At 31.7% G+C, this 16661-nt stretch overlaps 1 protein-coding gene across 5 annotated transcripts in view; it reads right to left on the bottom strand.

Moving 5' to 3' along the window:
- Pcdh11x (protocadherin 11 X-linked) overlaps window positions 1–16661 on the bottom strand; it is a 694600-nt gene that overhangs the window by 84492 nt on the left and 593447 nt on the right. The gene's annotated exons all lie outside the window — the stretch shown is intronic.

Genomic DNA, 16661 nt, shown 5'->3' with positions numbered 1-16661 from the left:
GTCTTAAATGTTTGTTTTTTTTAAATATTGCTTCTATTTTATAAAATAATCTCTTTTTAAAGTTTAATTCATAAAAATTTGTGAAAGATTTCCTAATGCATATTATTTATATGCATATCAATATAAGCAATAAACTCAAAGTTTTAATCTTTATTGATCTTAAAGGTGTGATTATCTAAAGTTGAGCTTTTTATAGGTATATATAAAAATTGTGCTATACTATTATAGCTACATAGCTTTGTGAACTTGAATATGATAGCCAAGTATAAAAAAAGCCAACTAAAACTTGTTCTTATCAAATTAACACCAGTTATTATTAGTAAGAAATACTGATTTGATGTCAAGTAGATTATATGTGAGTGAAGATTAAGGTCAACAAAATAGATTATCTCCAAATCCAAGTACTTTTACTTTTTAAGTAAAATAATCAGTATGTAGGATGGGGGAAAGGAAAAAGCAAAAACAGAAGTATTATTTTAATGTTACTCTGCATTTTGGTATCTGGGCACAGTAAAAATTTATCTGCAGGGTGTGGTGGTGTAAGCCTGTAATTCCTGCAATCTGGGAAGCTAATGAAGGAAGATTGTAATTCAGACATCTCCCTCAGCAATTTAGTGAGATCCTCAGCAACTGAGCAATACCCTGTCTTAAAATAAAAATTAAAAAGTACTGGGTGGTATTTCAATGGTAAAGTACCCCTAGATTCCATTCTTAGTAGCAATAAAAAAGAAAAACCTTGCCTAACAAAATATTAAATCAATCATCTCCAATTTCTTTTATTTAATATTGCTTTGTGGCTTGTACATTACTTTTACAAGTACAAAAACACACTCTGATAGTCCAACTGTATTCTTTTTTAAGTTTTATTTATTCATTTATTTATTTTTTGTGGTGCTAAGGATCGAACACATTGCTTCACACAAGCTAGGCAAGCAGAGGCTCTGCCACTGAGCAACAACCATTGCCAAAGTTTATTCTTAATTTCACTTCAAGTCATAATCTCTGAAATTAAATTTAGTATTCTTTCTGGTGAATCAAGATGCTCCCCTAAACAATAATGCTTAGAAGATGTAGAGTTGGATCTTATAATATTTTGTTACTGTATCCTTAGGAGTTCACATTCTTTAACAAAAATCATATAAAACCAGAAATAATTTCACATTGGATTAAAAAATATGTCAAGTACCAAATACAGCTTACAAGTTTAACACAAATTTCTACCTATAAAGAAATAATTTCTCCCATGAAGTGGGTAAAGTAGGAATATAATAAAAGATAAACTTGCTTATAAAGGGAGGGGTTTAAAATTAACTAATGTTTATATACACAAAATGATAAAGATGTTGCAATGAAGAGTCTGAACTCACTTTAATTACATGCTTTCTAGAGTTTACTTGTCATCTCTACTGGCTTTGAACAAGAATAACTGGAGCTAAACACAGCAATGCAGACTGATTTCACAAAATTACTTGAAAATCAATATCTTTGACAAATCTGATGTATAAATGGAACAATATTTAAATGGATCATGACTTATATAATGCTGTAATTGAAAAAAATATGTTGTTAAGGGATGATTATCTACATAACCAGTAAGCTTTATAAAAAGACAAGTAAAGAGAACCTATGGTTTTTTAGGTTCCATCCACAATACTTAAAAACAAACAAACAAAAAAGACCCCCAGAAAAGAAAAGCAATAAATTTCAATAAAGGGATGGAGAAAGACTCCATGACTTCAGCTTCTAAACACTAAATGAAATTAGCATTATATGGAATAAAACCCTCTTAAGTTAAAAGCTGTGTGTTATGGTTTAGATGTGAGGTATTCCCAAAAGCTCACATGTGAGACAATGCAAGAAGGTTCAGAGGAGAAATTATTGGGTTATGAGAGCATTAACTCAATCAATGAATTAATCCCCTGGTAGGGATTAACTGAGTTGTAATTGAAGTTGTAGGGTATGTCTAGAGAAGTGGGAATTGAGGCATGGCTTTGGGTTATATATTTAATATCTAGCAAATGGAGTCTCTCTCTCTCTCTCTCTCTCTCTCCTTTGTGATCACCATGTGACCAGCTTCCCTCTGCCACACTCTTCCACCATAATGTTCTCCTTCATCTAGAGCACTGATGAACGGAGCCAGCCTTCAAAGGATTTAAACCTCTGAAACGATGAGCTCCCAAATAAATTTTCATCCTCTAAAATTGTTCTGGTCAAATCATTTAGTCACAACAGCAAAAAAGCTAACTAAACACTGTGCTTCCATGTAAGTCTAAATTTAAGTAAAAAGAGTTTAAAGTTCATGTTACTGTGTGAAAGTAAAATAAATAAAATGTGTATAGAAATATATGCTGAATCATATTCTGATAAAATGAAAGGATTATATCAAAATATACTATTGTAAATTGTGAGCAGCATTTGACTCAAAAATTCTGAATCTTATTCTAAATCATCTATAGGTTAAGATCTCATTGATCAATAATATATTCATCTTTTATATATATATAGTTATTGATGGACCTTATTTAATTAATTAATTTATTTATACATGGTGCTGAGAATCGAGCCCAGTGCCTCATACATGCTAGGAAAGCACTTTACCACTAAGCTAACATATTGAAGGGTGAAAAGCTGAAAGCCTTTTAAGATTAGGAAGAAGAAAAAGATTCCACTTTTACCACTTTCCCAGCTGGAAGGAAGTCCTAGCCAGAGCAATCATGCAAAAGAAAGAAATAAAGAACAAATAAACTGGAAAAGATGGAATTGAATTGACATTGTTTCCAGATGACATGATCTTCTGTATAAAAATCCCCCAAAACTCCAACAAAAATTATTAGAACTAATAAACAATTCAGTAAACTTGCAGAACACAAAGTCAACATTCAAAAATCAATAGTATTGGGGCTGGGGCTGGGGCTCAGCGGCAGAGCGCTCGCCTTGCATGTGTGAGGCCCTGGGTTCGATCCTCAGCACCACATAAAAATGGGTAAATAAAATAAAGGTATTGTGTCCAACAACAACTAAAAAATAAATATATTTTAAAAATCAATACTATTGCTATATGTCAATAGCAACTTTTCTGAAATGCAAATAAAAAACTAGCCCATTTATAATAACAATTAAAAATACTTTGGAATAAATTTAACCAAAGAAGTGAAAGATCTCTACAATGAAAATTAGAAAGGCCTAGTGAAAGAAATTGAATAGGACACAAAATTTGTAAAACATTCTGTGTTCATGGGCTGAAAGAAGTAACACTGCTAAAATGTCAACACTGCCCAAAGCAACTTACAAATTCCATGCAAATACTAACATATAGCAATGGCATCCTTCACAAAACCAGGGAAAATGATAAAAGTTATTTAAACAATAGAAAACCTTGAATAACTGGAGCCATTTTGAGCAAAATAAACAAACCAGGAGATATTATGCTACCTGGGTCCAAAACATGCTACTTAACTATAATAACCATAGCAGCCTGGTATTGTGATAAAAACAGACCAATGAAACAGAATAGAGAGTCTAGAAGTACACACATGCATCTACACCCCAATAATTTTTGAGAAAAATGTTAAGAACATTCTTTGGCAATGGACATTCACTTTAATAAAAGATTTTGGGAAAATTACATATCCCTATGCGGAAGAATGACAGTAGATCCCTAACTCTCACCAAAGATCAACTCAAAATATATTAAAGATTTAATTGTGGTTCCTAAAATTATAAAACAGCCAAAAGAAAATAAAGGTTAAATTCTTCAGGATTTTGGAATGGGTCAGGGTATTTTTGAAAAAACCCAAAAGCACAGGAAACAAAAAAAAAAAATTGGCAAATGGCATTATATCCAACTAAAATGCTTCTACACTGCAAAGGAAACCATGATTAGACAACTTAAGCATGGGAGAAACCCTCTGCAGTGTATATATCTGACAAAGGGTTGATATGCAGAATATATAAAGGTCTCCAAAAACTCAATAGCAATAATAATAATAATAATAATAATACCTGAATTAAAAGTGGGCAATAGAACTAAATAGTCATTTATCAAAAGAAGGCATAGAAATAGCCATCAGATGACTGAAGAAATGCTCAATATCACTAATCATCAGGGAAATGCAAAACAAGAACCATAATGAATATTATCTTACCCTGGTAAGAATGGCTAATATTAAAAGGGGCTGGGGTTGTAACTAAGTGGTAGAGCACTTGCCTAGCACATGTGAGGCACTGAGTTCAATCCTCAGTACCACAATAAAATAAAATAAATGAAATAAAGATATTGTGTTTATCGACAACTAAAAAAAATTAAAAAAATAAACTAATGCTAACAAGTGTGTCAAGGATGTGGAGAAAAGGGAACACCTTTACATTGTTAGTGGGAATGTAAATTAGTACAGAAATTAGATAAAACAATATGGGCTTTCTTCAAATTCTTAAAAATTGCACAACCATATTATCCAAAAATTCTACAATTAGATATGTTTCTGAAGGAGAAAAAGTCAGCATATTGAAGTGACATCTGCACTTCCATGTTCATTGCAGTCTTATTCACAATAGCCAAAGACAGATGAATGAATAAAGAAAATATGGCACATTTACAAAATGGAAAACTATTTAACCATACAAATAATAAAATCCTGTTGTTTGAGACAGAATGGATGGAAGTACAAGATCATTATATTTAAGTGAAATAAATGAGGTATAGAAACACAGTTACAATCTCACCTCCTTCATATGTGGAAAATAGAAATTTGGTTTCATAGAAATTGAGAATAGAATAATGTTTACCAAATTCTGGGAAAAATGAGGGTTGGGGATAGATGGGAAAAAGTTGATCAATGAACACTAGAGTTAGATAAGAGCAAGAATTTCCAGTGTGCTATTACAGAGTGTGATGACTATAGATATAAATTACTGTACATTTCATAAAGCTAGAAGAAAGGATTTTGATAGTTTTTACCACAACAAAATAATAAATGATTTAAGAGATAAATATATTTAACCTGATTTAAACAGTGTATAATATATTCATGTATCAAATCACTTTGGAAATTTTTAATGTATACAATTTTATATTTTATGTTCTTTTAAAATAAAAATAAAAAGTAAAAATGCAAATAAAGATTAAAAATTAAAACAAAACCATCAAATTAAAAGTTTTTTTCTTCAACAACAGAAATTTATTATGTCAGAGTTATATAGGCTTGAAGTTTGAGATCAGGAGCTAGTAGGGTAGGTTACTTTTTTAAAAAATTAGGTATATGTAACAGCAGAATGCATTTTGACTCATTGTACACAATTGCAGCACAACTTTACATTTCTATGGTTGTATGTGATGTAGCGTTGTACCATATGTGCAGACATACATGTACCTAGGGTAGCGATGTCCATCTCATTCCACCATCTTTTGAAAAACCAGCCTCTATCTCAGAGCAAAGCCTGTCCAAGGAAGGGACATGCCTTTGTCCTTGGAAAAACCCACAGAGCACTCCTAGGCACATTCCCACCCTGCTAAGTTGTTTTATCTACAAATAACAGGAGAGATCTGCTGCACCAGGTGTCCCTGACTCAGTCAGGCTAGGTGGGGATCCATAGCAGCCCCCTAGCAACCACCAATCAGCATGAGACAGGGAAATACCTGGGATGCCAGATGACCCTCCCAGTATTTTATGGTGTTTGATAACAAGTTGGGAAACCATGTAGTTCAGCACGTACACCCCTCTTGGCTTAAACCAATCAGTTCAAATGAATACCCCTTTTGTACTGACCAATCACCCCTACCCAACTTGTTCCCGCCAGTGAATGTGCTAATTATGTTTTAGAGTTGTTATTTGATTTTCCCGCCGTGTGTGATGATTTACTATGATGTATGTGAAGTCCCTGCCCTCTCCAAAGAATGTATAAAACTGCTGCAAACCCTGGGCTGGGGCCTCTCAGTGTCACCAGTTGCTGTGTGTGCGTGCAGAGGACCGAGCTAGCTCGCAATAAACACCTCTTTGCTGCTTGCATCAATCTTGGGTCTCTGGTGGTCTTTGGGGGTCCCGAATTCAAGCATAACACTTTCCTACCCCCATACCCTCCAAATTAATGTTTTAATGTAAGGGATAACCTCTGATGACAACACAGAAATGATTCCAACTATATAATAGTTTTCTTACTATAGGCTCCCCACCTCCTCATCCCTTTACCTACTCAAATTTTTACTGCAGTTCCTGAAAGAGATTAGTTTCAGTTACTCTCATTATGTCCAAAGTGCTGTAGTTCTACTTTAAGCTCAGAACACATTTCAAGTTCACACCCACATGTGCTATAACTTCACAGTAGTATAGTCATCTAACCCACTCATCTAACTCTGACTCAGAATTTCCATAGATACTTGGCATATGAATTTACACAAAACTGTAAATTAGAATCAGTAAAAATAACTCAATCTGGTTTTTTTTCTGAAGCTATAAGCAATGGTAAAATGAAACATTGCATGTATAAGTTTTTTTTATGCAAAGATAGTTCTTATTCTGTGTGATAAAACAGAATAAAATTTTTCTTTTAATCATTTTAAACTAAAGTGAAAAATCATCAGGTGAATTTTATTTGTCCTATGCAGGGCATGATGTAACATGTGGGGCATGTTGCATCAGAAAAGAGGAAATCTAACTTGCTAACTTGCTACCCGCTTCCTGGTGCTGGGGCCACGTGTGGCTAAGATGGCGCCTGGAATCAGTCAGGAGGCAGTGCTGTGGGTGGTGACGAAAAATCAGAGGATAGGCTCAGAACCCTTCTGCCCTCGTGGACAGCTCTGTCACCCATTATGGCCTGTAGGATGGGTGTACACGTGAATTCTCCTCACCCTGCTGACCTTTATCCTGATTGGCTCCTGTACATTATATTAGCTGTGTGTGTTTTCTCAATAAACTGAGATCCTGCTTTGACTGGTCTCTCTGGTGCGTCTGATTATCCTCCTGCGAGGGAGGGCTGGGTGCAGGCAGCCAGTCGACCTTTGCCTTTCTTGGCTCTTCCTGGTCTGGCGGGCATGCTTTCCCCATCTCTCCTGCAGGTCAGGAGGAAAGGGGGGTGGGGCTAAAAACCCCCGAGAGTCTTAGAAAAAAAATTGCTTTGCAAATTACCACAATATTTACATTCTATCATTTACTGTATCTTTTGGAAAGGGTATCATTGAATAGGAAGGGGAGTTCTAATAAAGTAATAAAGTTCTGATTTTGAACTATGAGATTGCTACTTAAAAACTGGAAGCATAGAGTGATTCATTCCCAAGACAAAGAATGTATAGCATTATCTATAGATTATTATTGCCATTAACTGGTTTAAGTTATATAATTATTATATTTTTATTGCTTAGATATGGTGGTTAATATTCTGAAAACTAAAAAGTAATATGTTACAAAGTAATATGTCTTTCTCTGTTAAATTCTTAATATCTACTACTTTACACTTCCAAATGTATTATATCCATGTATTCATAACATGGAACTATGCAACTATATAACAATGTACCTGACAGATAAAAGGAGTTATAAATATTAGGCACTACAGTATTATATCGAAAGTTGAATATGTGAAGAATTCTGATCAGAAAGTAAAGAATAGAATGAAAGAAAATAAACAAAATTCCTAATTTTATATTGGTTAGGTCATGGGGTGTATTCACTTTCTCTTCATATTACTATTGGAGGTCGTATGAATATGTCACTGATAGTCACTGCATTTTCCCCTGCCTAATGCCTCAGAATACCAGGCAAGATAATTGTTCTGTCCTGATTGTTTTTAACACTATTTGCATCCAACAGTATAAGTTTCAAATGTGTAAAACCATGTAATAACAAATGTTGAGGTAGAATTCTAGAAATTTTAAGCTTAATTAATTTATAAATATATTTAAAATATAATTTTATTTCTATATAATTCAATTGGAATAATGAACAGTCTTTACAAAAAATTCTGCTGAGACAATCACACAAGAAAAGGAATGCAAATGGACCCCTACCTCATGCCATATTCAAAATGCTCTCAAAGTGAATCATAGTCCTAAGTCTAAAACCTAATCATAAATTGAGTTCTGAAACAGAGAAAAAACATTATCAGAAAGAATGATTTAATCTGAATGGGGTCTATAGTTAAAGTTATACTTTCAGATAAGATCTTGAAAAGCTACTTTCTATTTATGTACTCTGACCACACTTTCAATGCAAAATTATTTATATGCATAGTGACCATTAAAAAGCAATACCTGCATCACATGTGAAAGGGCTGAGGCAATTTGTTGACCAACTGGCAACACAGCCATATCACTCACTGAAAGAACTCTGTCTTTAAGGAATAATTAAAATTCCAAACCAAGGCGAAAATACCACTTTTCTAGCAGTCCTTCACTACCTCTGACTGTAATCTGTGTAAAAGGTAATAAATTATTTGGCTATAAGAAATGTCAAACCATTTTCTAAAATTGTGAAAATTCTCTTTGTCTTCATAAAATTATGGTAATTCATGTTTCTTTGTTAATTTATAAATGTGTCCAATTATAATTTAAGAAAACAAATCTAGATTATCAGAGTGTCATGTAAAAACCCCACAAAACCAGATTATTCATTTAATTTGAGATTAGTTATGTGTTATAAATCTTTAGGGAATTCAATATGTAACCTGATTATTTTTGAAGGATAAAAAGAAAAAAATAAATTGTGTGTGTGTGTAATCCTGGAAGAGGGAGGGGGGAAGAAGTCAAACATTCATCCTTTTCCAGGACAATGGATCCTGAATGGGGGAGGAAAATACTTAAGCACAGTCACCCTTTCCCAGGGCCCATAATTCCTGGTGGAAAAAAGCAAACAGTGAGCTTGGGTATGATGGATCCCAGAGCAAGAAGATAAACAATGAGCTCTGGCAGGCTCTGGATTTTCATCCCTTCTCAGTAACAATGAATTTTGGACTTTCACATCTTTTTTCCTGACTGCCCAAAGCAACATGTTATACTTAAGTCTCCAATGATTAATTCACCTTCATTGTAACCTATAATGAACAGACCCCTTCTGTAACCAGCCGCCAATTTCTACCCTAAAAATGTGAACTTCCAGTGCCTGACTGATTGACTCCACACTTTATAAATGGTGTCCCTGCATCCTTTGAGGTCTGATCCCACCTTGGTTATTTGTTCTTACACTATGTTTAATCTTAAGTTAACATTAGATACATAAATCTGACAGACTACACATGGATGTAAATTGCAAATATTATTGCCTGATTGTGAAAATGATACTTATTTTTTATTATTAAAATTCAGACTGAAATCCGGCAAGGTGGTGCATGCTTGTAATTCCAGCTGTTTGAGAGGCTGAGGCAGGAGGATCCTGAGTTCAAAGCCAGCCTCAGCAAAAGACTAAACAACTCAGTGAGACTCTGTCTCTAAATAAAACACATAATAGGGCTGAGGATGTGGCTTAGTGGCTGAGTATCCCTGAGTTCAATCCCTGGAACCCCCATGCCAAAAAAATTATATTGAAGGCTTGGGGCTGTAACTTGGTGGCATGTACGGCATGTGTGAGGCATGGGTTTAAATAAGTTGTTACATGGTGAGGCAAATTTAAGATTTCTGGAATTCATATTATTAATCAGATTACTTTAATTAAGAAATTTATTGCATAATATATCCGTGGGCCTAACCTAGTCAGAGAGGTCCTTCAAGAGAAGAGAAAGGAAGAAAAGTCACAACTAAATAGATGCAGAAACAATGCAGATGGACTCTAATCTTACACCACATAAATAATGAACTTAAAATTGATAAAAGTCCCAAGCATATGAGCAAAAAATAAAAATTCTTAGAGAAAAGGTATGAGTGTGAATCTTGAAGATCTTGCATTAGACAGTTATTTCTTGATATGAAAACTAAAGAATAAAAACAATTTAAAATGTATGAATCAGGCTTCATAAAAATATAAAACCTTTTGTGCTTCAAACAACATTATCAATAAGATGAAAAGACAATGTATAGAATGGGAGGAATTGTTTGTAGATCATATATATCATAAGGAACTGGTATGTAGAATGTATAAAAAATTCTACAACTCAATAATAAAAGACAAAAAACCTAAATAGAACTTAGCAAATTATTTAAATAGACTTTTCTCCAAAGATCATATAAAAGTGGTCAATAAGAACATTTAAAGCTGTTCAACATTCTTAATTAGGGAAATGTAAATCAAATGAAAATGATATAATATTTCATATCTACTAGGATGGCTGCAATTAAAAAGACAGATATCAGCAAGTATTGATGGAAGTGTAGAGATACTGGAAACCTGATGCAGTGCTGATGGGAATGTATAATAATGCAGTAACTTGAAAGGTTGACTATTTCTGAAAATATTAAAGTTTACACCCATATATATATATATATATATATATATATATATATATACTTGTATAAGAAAGTTTATAGCACTCTTACAGTAGTCAAAAGGTAGGAATGACCAAATGTATTAACTGATGTGCAGATAAACAAAAGATAAACCACTGTATATCCTACAGTGGTCTGTAAAAGTTACATAAATTTGTGAATATATTAATAAAAGCATAGAATTTTATATTTACAAAGGGTAATTGTATGGTGTGTGAATTATATCTCAATAAACACAATGAATCAAAGTATTATAGTATTCCTGCTCTATACACTTTCAAAGAGAAAACATTTATACCGTTATATTCCAGTGAAAACACAGAAAGTTTGAATAAATTGTAACTGGCAGTGCTATTAAATTTTACAACATTGTAGCAAATCCTTAAAATAGGATTTGTTAATGCTCTAGTAGAAAAGTGTCTCAGAGTAGCCATTAAAGGGTCTTTACAAATATTACTTATCTCAATTAATTGGACATATTTGTTAAGTAAACTTCAGGAAAAAAGCAAGTATTTGTTATATAGTGCTCATTTTGAATTACTATCAGATTGTAAATAAGAATCATTATTATAATATTAGCATAAATGAAATGAAAATTTGAAGTTCTTGCATATAAACCTAAAAGAAATAAATAAAAGCCTTGGTAGTATTTACTCTTTATAGCTATGCTGCTTTTTTTGAGCATTTGCTACAGGAAAATATTAAGTTTAGGAGAGTTGTAACACAAACCTCAAAAAATGAATTAGAGCAGTTAAAAATGACTAAAGAAAGCAAATGACTGTACACTTGAACAATTAGATTATGAAATTAAGCAGTTTTTTAAAAAATCCTGATGATTTTAGGAGACTCAGGTAGAATAAGATGAACATCATTACCCTAGGTACATGTATGATTGCATATATGGTGGGACTCTACATCATGTACAACCAGAGAAATGAAAACTTGTGCTCCATTTGTGCAATGAATCAAAATGCATTCTGCTGTCATGTATAATTAAATAGAACAAATAAAAATTAAAACAAATAAATATGTGGAAGAATGTGTTTATTATTAAAAAGCAGTTGTGATTAAAATTGTAATATTACAATTTTCATGAAGGAGTTATTCATATAATTTTTCATTATTTCTTACATACATGACAATAATGGAGTGCATTACATTCATAATTTTTTTGCATTACAATTCTTAATACACCTTTATACCACAATTTATCAAATCTCTGTTTGTATATATGGTATGTTGAAAGCAGGCACGCAAGAGTGCATTCTCAAAATGATTCACTCAGCCAGATTCTTGCTTTTATACCTTCTGTCCCTCTGAATGTATCGAGTGAATGTTTAAAATTATTATACAATTTTACTAGAAATCACATTCAAGATTCATCTTTATGTTATCCTGAGACATGGTTATAATATATCAAACATATTATAAGAGGGAATGGAAAGGAGAAATAAGGAGGACTGTGCAAATATTATAGGAAATGTTTTGCATTCAAGGTTCATTAATACTAAGAGAACAAAACGCCTACATCTACAAATTCTAACAAATTTGATCAAATAGTGTTTGAAGAGATCATGTAAACATTTATTTAAAAATAGCCTGATGTTTCAAAGTGCCTACATACATCTGTTGATGCTTTGAAATGTGAAAAATGAGGAATGTTTTATACCTGCTCATTGAAAGTTAATTATTATTAACATAAATATTCAAAAAAGTGAAAAGAGAATAATTATTACTTGGTTTAGAATATCCTAACTTTTATAGTCTTTCAAGAGCTTTATCTAAATTAATGACAACAAAACTACTCTAAAATCGAAACTTTTGGCAAAAATACCAAAATTAACAATAATTTTTGTATCATCACCATGAGAACTAATTTCAGTAATTCAACTCAACAAACTATTTTAGATCTATTCTAGAACAATTTTGACATTAACTTTACAGATACTCATAAAATTTAAATAATTCACCATCCTTTCATTGGTTAGTATTTCTTCTAAATTTTATGGCCTGAGGTCTTAGTCAGCTTTTAAATTTAATTTTCTTGGACCTGTATTTTATAGTGATTATCTTTTAAAAATATCTTGTCAATTTTCACAATGTTACTTAGTAATTCGTAAGATTATTTCAAGTTTAGATTATTTTTAAATTATATGTCAAATTCATGTAAGTTTTATGTTGGGCTTCAGTTCAATTTTACCACATTGATTTCTCAGTTTCCTTATAGATGACATACATCAACTTGATTGTCGTAGGTTTACATATTCTGATATTCACTGACAGGAATACCTCCCCTTTTTCTTATTTTACAAAGTATTCTTTTTTTCCCCATCACACTGGGGATTGAACTCAGGGCTCCACACATGCTAGGCATATGTTTTACCTCTAAGCTACATGCTCAGCAATATTCTCATTGTTAACATTTTATGTATGTTACAGTAAGCTTAATAAGGCACAAGTGAATATAATTTGATAATTTTTAATACAAGTTCTATAAACTTCCCCATTTTTTTGTTCTCACCTTCTAGTTTATTAAATTTGGAGCACAGCAACAAATAGTGACTGCAAAGAAAATATAACTTTGTTAATCTGGTGTAAATTCAAACTGTGTAAAGCACTCAACAGCTGCTTTCTCCAAGCAGCAAACTGTTTAAACTGTATTTTATAAATCTCACTGGGATCTGAATAATAGTTAAATCCTGTCTTCTCCATTTTTCTCAATTAGCAATGTTATAATTAGATTTGATTGTATTTAAGAATATAAAGCATTATCAATTTTCTTGAATGTGAACCTAATAAAAATAATTGCATTTCATCACTTTGCAGGGTATTTTCTGTTTTAGTTTGTTGATATTTTGGACCACTAATAAGTGATTATTAAAAGAAGAAATAAATACCTTAATCTATCACTTACACACAGCATTATTTAATACCATAATTAGTAAGTCTACTAAATACATCCTGTGAACATGATCACCATGAACACTACATAGATACATAATTATATAATTAGATTTGTTTAAGATATAGGCTTTTAGTTAACATTCCCAGAAATTCATGTCCTTAACACTCATGTTAAATTGTTAAATTATATAATAATATATTAACATTGAAATGTAACATTTTATATGAATAGGAGGAAATATTAAAGACTTCTGGCTCCAAATTCTGGTAATGATACAAATCAGCTATTATAAAACACTAGACAGTATACTTTCTAAAATACATGCTTCTGTAACCTCCAGATTAACTAGTGCCAATCAGAATTCTTTACCCAGGGCTCCTCTTGTAATCTATTCAAGTATTTCAAAGAGAGCAAAATAAATGAATTGAGGTTCTTAAGAGCCTCAAAGATATAACACAAAGTCTGCAATTGAAAGTGTCAACTTTGATCTATGCAGCCCTTTCTCCTTCACATTCAATATTTCTTTCTACCATCATTCATGGTAAGGAAAAACAAACCAGAGTTTACTGGGGATGTAGTTCAGTGGTAGAATGTGCATGTGTGAGACCCTAGATTGAAACCTAGCACTTTTTTGAAATGTTTTTTTTTTTCTTGCAACTATGATAAGCCAGAAAGGGGAATGTTGATGGGCAAGCATAAATTCAAGGATTTCAAGGTTTCCATTTGTTTGTTTTTTCTTCCAGGTATAATATCAAAGCAATGTATAACAAATTCAAACCCAACAGTTGATCCTTAATAATTAAAAAGTATCAAAAGCTAATACAGTAGTCATTGGTCATATATAGCTGCTTGAGAACATAACATGAATAGCTGGAATTAAGATGTGTTATTATGTGTAAAATATATACCACATTTCAAGACTCACTATGTAAAAGAATAGAAAACTATCTTTAACAATTTTATATATTAATTGCATGTTGGAATGGTAATATTCTAGATATATTATATATAATAAAATATTTTATTGAACTTAATATCATCTAATTCTTTTTACATTTAAAAATGTGGTCACTGGGCAATACAAAATTACACATGTGGCTTTCATTATATTCCCACTTGATGATGGTGAGCAAAATCAATAGTAATAAATAAGCTGAAATTCAATACTCCTGGCTCAGATCAACAATTTACTTAATGAAAAAGTTACCTTTTCAATAATCAATTCTTCGTGTGATCCTAGGGAAAAAATATCCATTTGTAAAGTTCATTTCAAACAAAAAAATCTGCTTCATAGTAGGCCCAGATAATAAACCAAAAGTGATTAATTTTATGATTATTTCCAATCAAACAGAAAATTAATTAACATTCTTCTGGATGCTGATTTATCATTTGAAACTAACTTTAAAGCAAGATAAATAATAATAATTACCAAAAAGGATCGAAATGAAGAAAAAAGGTAAGATTAGATTGATAAATAAGCACTGAATCTGTCATTTTTTTTACTTAAAGTTTAATGACTAGGGATATGGTTCAGTGGTAGAGCACTTGCCTAAAATGAGAAGGCCTTGGGTTCAATCCCCAAGACTGCAAAAGAAAAAGGAAAAGATTAAACTTTAAATATTCTTGAAAAGCATTTATTATACAACTTCTTCATGAATGAAGGCAATTCAGCCTTTAGCAATGCTTGAAATGGTTATTTGTTGTTGGTGATGGTTTGTTTGGTTTGCTACTTTTGGTATTATAGATATGTTTTTAAAAATCAAATTATAATTGATCTCTTGCTTTTTGTTCTTTGTTTTGCCTTTGTCTGCAACTATATTTGGTTTTAGTGTTTTAATTTTATAAGAACAAATGTTAAGAATATAAAATATGGATAAACCTTTTTAAAATGTAAACAAATATAGTAATTAAAACAAGTCTTAATATTCTGTTAGTTTAGTTAAACAGCACAAATTAAGAGTGGCATTTTCGGCTGGGGATGTGGCTCAAGCGGTAGCTCACTCGCCTGGCATGCGTGCAGCCCGGGTTTGATCCTCAGTACCACATACCAACCAAGATGTTGTGTCCGCCGAGAACTGAAAAATAAATATTAAAAAATTCTCTCTCTAAAAAAAAAAAAAAAAAAAAGAGTGGCATTTTCCAGAATTGTGAAAGATATATTTTAAGAATTGGGAAGGGGACACATATTCTGTCAATTGTATATATACATATATATATATATATATGTATATATACAATTTAATATAGTATGTTAAAAATTAATAGACTTGACAATCGTTTACTTATAATGTTTTAAAAATGCTGAGTTACAAGAAAATAAAATTGACAATATTTGAAACAATGAAAAATGTATGATAATCAACAAATTTGGGGGAAGTCTCACAAAATATATGCAAGATGATTAGTATTTACAGTGTTTGATACTCTAAAATGTAATACAAATAATATCAGTAGCAAAGTATAACTAAATTTCCATAGAATGGGTCTTATTTTATGACTAGTAATGCTAGTCATGATTGACTAGTTAATTGACCAGTTAATTACTCTGAGCACATTTTTCTCACTTCATAAATGCTTGTTGAGTACCTATACGTTGCAAACAAGTGTAAGAAATGGTCTCCACTCTAGTTTCCTAGTTGTCATATATAAATAGCATAAAGTCATACATAAAATATGTGAACTAGAAATCTTGTACATGAAATTGACACTTGGAACAAGATAGCACTTCAGCTGGGTAATAATTGAAGCTTTACTCTATTAGGCCATGAAAGATGTATGGTATTTCAATAAATATGGAGAAGCTAAATGTTAATATATGGGGAGTGAAATAATAAAAACAGGTAACTTCTTGTAGAAAACAAAGTGCTTAGCCTATCATGGGTTAGCAAATAGGCCAGAGACTTTTAAACTATATACTCTATTTTATCTTGGCATGCTGCAAGTATTATACCTTCATAATTCTAGATTTTAAAAAAAGGCCAATTCTTTATTAACTCCACTTAAAGGCTCATATTATTAACATGAGTTTTTGTATAAGAAAACTAAGAATACTTTATAAATAGTTTAAGCAAATTTTATGGGAGGATATATTTTTAAAATACAATATATCAGTTGTGTTTCATTGTGACACTAATATTTTTCTGACACAGGAGAAACTGCCACACAGTTTTTCTTGATATTTATAAGGGGAAAAATAGCTTTTAATGTGATACTAGCAAAAAAGTGAACAAATGTAATATTTTGTATTTTTTACCGTGTCAGCCAAATAGAGTCAATCAAAACATTAAAAGCAGAAAATGATGTATATTAAAATTATGCTTTATAAAATGAGCATTACCATTCTAACTTGTA

The sequence above is a fragment of the Ictidomys tridecemlineatus genome, chromosome X (genome assembly GCF_052094955.1).
Source record: "Ictidomys tridecemlineatus isolate mIctTri1 chromosome X, mIctTri1.hap1, whole genome shotgun sequence".
NCBI classification, from domain to species: Eukaryota; Metazoa; Chordata; class Mammalia; order Rodentia; family Sciuridae; genus Ictidomys; species Ictidomys tridecemlineatus.
Note: the sequence above shows the minus strand (reverse complement) of the source record. Positions and strands in the feature narration are given on the sequence as shown.